Genomic DNA, 5,135 nt, shown 5'->3' on the forward strand with positions numbered 1-5,135 from the left:
AGCCCCTTCAGTCCTCCTGGCCTCCCCCCTCCCCAGCCGCCCCTCCGGCCCGCCCTCCGCCTGCATCCATCCTCTCTCATAATAGCATCCTTTTCACAGAGACAAATTGTCCGGCGTCAGGATGCACCTGAGGACTTTCGCCCCTTAACAAATGGTCTTTTAATTTTCTACCAGAAGGGCAGAGGGAAGGGGGGCTGAATCAATCACACATCCATCTTCATCATTGCTGCCGAGGGACTCTTTTTGCTGGCTGGCTGCCCCTGGGGAAGATGGGGTGAAAAAGAGGAAGGGGGGCGCCGTCGGAAGGGCCGTGGGGGGAAGGGCAGCCGCAGGGAAGCGATGCGGAGAAGCCCATCGCTGAGTCCGGGAAGGAGCTGCCCCCGCCCTGCACACCTCGCCTTCTAGTTTCACTTGAGTCCAGCCAGCGCTACCCAGGGCATGAGGTACTGCCGTTTGGGGAAACGGGGAGACTGAGGCCCACGTCGCCAGTAGTCTTACAGCCAGGCAGTACCAGAGCAGAGATGGGAAAGCAGCTCACACCTCTTCGCCACTTCTGGCAAAGTCTGGAGTGAGATAAACTGGCTTCCAATTCTGCCCTGTCCCTGCTTACTAGCTGCATCCTGGCCAAGTTAATCATTCAGCCTAAGCCTCAAACTTCTCGACTGTAAAATGGGGTAATAATATTGCTTAGCTCCTAAGGGTGCTATGGGACTAAGTGAGATAATCCATGGGAAATGCTTAGCCCAGTCTGAGGCACAGAGTGTGCATTTGATCCATGATAACTATGTCCCTGGAGGTTCCCATGCCAGGTTCTAGGTTTCAAATCCCCCCACAGACTACCCTCCCTTCTCAAAAAATGGTGCCTCTACTTAGAAATTTGGCTTTCCTGGAGTCTGGGGAGCTGGCATCTACTTTCAGGCCAGGTATGTCCCTATTTCAGGGCCTTTGCATTGGCTGTTTCTCCTGCCTGCTTCCCTTCACCTCCTCAGATCTGCACTCAAATGTCATCTTCTGAGTGAAGCATTCCTCGATTATGCTATATATCAATAATATTGGAACACTTCCACAGTTGCATTTTCTCAGGAGCACTTATCACTATCTAAAACAATATGTGTATTTCTCGTTTATTTAATACTTATCCATGGGCCAGGCATGGTTCTAAGCACATTTCAGGCACTGGCTCATTTAATTCTCATACAAGCTAGGAGGTAAGGATGATTGTTCCCTATTTAACAGATGGAGAAACTGTGGCACCCAGCTAGGTGTACTGAAAGAGCCTACATGCACCCCAGTAGCGGTGAGCACACCTGGAGCCCAGACCATGGCGTCTACATACCATTCCCCACTAAAAGGAACCAGGGCCCCTTGGACAAATGACTAATTCCAGATCGGGGGCAGGGAAAGCACAAAGTGAGTCTGAAATACCTGCCTGTGCAAGACAGTAAGGAAGTGTTCAAAGAATGAGGGGGACCCATCAAAGAGCACAGGAGCCAGCTTGAAGGGCTCCCATTGGCCAAATCTAGGACGTTTGAGCATCCAAATAAACAGTAATAGTAAAGGATTATTGCTCATTTAAGAAAATAAGAGTCCATAAGCCCATGCTGAGCATAGTAAGTAAATAAATGATTAAGGAATTCTCTTCTTTACAGTTGGGAAATACCATCATCATAATTGATTCAGGCAAGAATCACCAAACAATGCTAAAACCAATCGCCCGAAGTCTGAAGAGTAACTAGCTATTTACATCATCTTAAAGCATCTCCCCACAATGTTCTTTCTTATTACAGAGGGAATATAGCAAGCCTCCAGTGGGAAAACTTGGCAGACACCACCCAAAGCAGGTGACCGAAGTTAACATCCCCAGTAATGGAACAAATCAGCATCTTGTCCCTCCTGATACAACGTACCAAGAACACAGCATCACCTTATAGAATGTCGGCCCAACGTGCGCAACCTGAATCAAACCCTAGGGCAACATCAGATACACTCAAATGGAGGGACATCTTACAGATCTTACATCTGGACCTTAACATCTGATGTCTCAGTAGCGTCAATGTCTTGAAACCCAAAGACTGAAGAACTGATTCCAGATTAAACGAAGCTGAAAAGATATGACACTGAATGCAATGTGTGCTCCCAGATTTTCTTTTGCTGTGAAGGATGTTATCAGGATAAGTGGGGAGCTCTAAATAAGATCTCGATTAGATAATAATATTATATTCATGTTTATTTCCTGATTTTGACTGCTGTACTGTGGTTATATAAGAGAATATCTCTGTTTTTAGGAAACCGACATCGAAGCACTTAGGGGTAAAGAGGTATGTATGTGAATTACATGTCTGTAACTCACTCTCAAAAAGGTTTAGAAAAAAATAGAGACAGACGGAGAGAGCAAGCAGGAAAATGTTAACACTTAAGGTTATACAGGAGTTTTGCACTATTTTTTCAAGATTCCTATATGTCAATATTTTCAAATTAAAGAAAAAGAAATGAAACTGATCACAGAGAGACTGAACAACGTATGCAGGGTCACACAGCTAGTAAGTGGAAGAACTAAGGTTGGAACCCAGGCAGTTCATGCTCTCAGACACATGCCAGCTCACCCTTCATTGCCTGTCTTCCAGCCTACCACCCACACACGCTTCAAAGCCCCAGGAAGACAAGTTTTTTGGTTTGGTTTGGTTTGGTTTTTGTCTTTTATCTGTTTTGTTCACCACTGTATTCCCAGCACCTAGAGCAAAGCCTGGCTCACAGTGGGAGCTCAGTAAATATTTGTTGAGTGAATGAATGAAGTGCAGACAGATGAGTTACGGTGCCCGGGGTCACACAGCTATCAGGGGTGGAGTTTGGGGAAGCTCCAAATGCACGCTCTTACAGCTACTGCATCAGATGACTCCCATACTCAGCGTTCTGAGGACTCAAAGCCTAGAGAATTCCCACAGGAAGCAGGCTCTGCAGCACCGCATCCCCATCAAAGACAGAAAAGAAAAACCAAATTCTCCGTTTTCCCTGATTACCGGGCCACGTAAGTTGAGCTTCTTGGGGCCGATTAAACAGGAATGCAGATCTCAGATCAAGCCTGAGGCCACTGAGAAAACCAGCCCTGCTGGAGGCTTAGCTCAGCCAGGAGGGGAGCTGGTTAAAAAAAAAAAAAAAAAAAAAAAAACAAGCTTGGCCTCCTCTCTCCCTCTCTCACCTCCCCTCCTCTTCCCCCAAATCCAGCCCCTGAGGGAAGGCAGGGAGCCCTGGGAGGGCTGCCTCCCCCTCCGCGGAGAGGGAACCGAGGGAGAAGGTTAATTAGATGTTTGCATCCAATTTACGTCTTGTTTGTGAAAGCGCTGTTTCAGCTGCAGCCTGGGCAGCAGCCCCTTGCCCTCCATCACGCGTCTCAGAGTTACTTCACAGCTCCGGGACTGGTTAGCCTGGGTCAAAACGCGCCCATTATCATTTTAGCACTGCCTCTTCCTCTATAATTACAGAGCTCTGCTTTCTCCTCCCCCACCAACACACACACTTTTCTGTTGTTTCAACCCACCCACTCCCTTCTCTTCCTCCTCCCTGGGCACCCACGTTGGAAGTGATAAGCCTTGGGGAGGGTCTGTGTGAGCCAACTCCATGGACCCCACGGGCACCTGCCTTCCTCGGGCTGGGCTCTGAGCTGGGCACCCTAGGGGACACCCAGGGGCCTGGGACTTGGGGGATGGCTCCCTCCAACTGGCTGCCCCCACCAGGGATCAGAGACCCCTTGCCATCTCAGATGCCAGTAGATTAGTGAGACTGGTTGGAGAGTGTGAATCAGCAGGCAGTGGAGGAGACCACAGCCGGTGCAGAGCACAGCCCCACCTGAAGGGGGCACCATTCCTCAGCTCTGGCCAATGATAACTGTTGACTGGCAAATTGGCCAAGCTCTGTCTCTGGGGAAGATAGGGGGATGGGGGTGAGATGACATGTGGGTAGGAAGACAAGGTGGTCCAGGATAGACGAGTAGCCCAACACTAGAAACTACCCAAATACCCATCAACAATAGAATAGATAAATCAAATATGGCTCATTCATACAATGGAATATTACACAACAATGAGGGAAAAAAAACAATCCACAACTATGCAGGACAACATGGGTGAATCTCACAAACATAACGTAAGTGAATGAGCAAAAGCCCTCAACACACATGTTCCAAGATTCAGGTTCTAAAGGTCCACTTTTGGGGACTTCTCTGGCGGTCCAGTAGTTAGGACTCCGAGCTTCCACTGCAGGGGACACGGGTTCGATCCCTGGTCTGGGAACTAAGATCCTGCAAGCCAAAAAAATAAAATAAGATCGCAATTTAAAAAAAAAAGTGGTCCTGCTTTTTTCTTGCAGGGCTATCTGTGGGGAGAAAGGAGGGGGGGTGCTGAACAGTAACTCCCCCACCTCCACCTTCCAGGGCGTGTAATCAGCCTGCCTATTGGCAGACAGGGAAACTGAGTGCCAGCGAGAGGAAAGACCAAGGTCACCAGCTAATCAGAGGGAAGGTTGAGATTGAACCTCCTGAATTCATGGCCAAGGGGCTTGCCTACTCCCCTACATTAGAGTCCTTACCACTCAAGGTCCGGATCTGCTGTTTCTCAGCCCCAGCCCCGCAGAATCCCCTGCCCCTCCTTGATCAGCAGGGGTAGCAGGGGAAGGAATCCCTCTCTGGGGTGGGGCCTTTGCAGAGAGGAGCTTGGATAAAAGAGAACTAGAAGAGGGAAATGGTACCATTTATCCTGACTCCTCCAAGCATTCCGGACTCTGTTCTAACATATGGAAATACTCTCTGTCTCCGTTTCCCCCTCTGCCAACATTTGGCTTCTGTGGGTGGGAACTGCGCCTGGTGGCTGTGCGGAGAGGAGCTTGGAGGGGAGGAGAGGAAGGTGAGGTCCGTTGCAAGGGACAAGGTGATGGGGGCTTGGTCTGAGGCCATCACGGCAGTGCTGGAGAGATCTACACACCGCACACCCACCCAGAGTGTTACAGGGGACATTGTGCCCATCCAAAGCCCTGGCAAGGATGCCTAAGAACCCCTGATTTAGAAGCCTCATCTTCATCGCAAAGGGTGTCTCCAGCTCCTTCCATTAGACCCTCACCCTCACAAGACCCTCTAGCCCCTGCCC

Source organism: Neophocaena asiaeorientalis, unplaced genomic scaffold (genome assembly GCF_003031525.2).
Source record: "Neophocaena asiaeorientalis asiaeorientalis breed wild unplaced genomic scaffold, Neophocaena_asiaeorientalis_V1.1 scaffold648, whole genome shotgun sequence".
Lineage (NCBI taxonomy): Eukaryota > Metazoa > Chordata > Mammalia > Artiodactyla > Phocoenidae > Neophocaena > Neophocaena asiaeorientalis.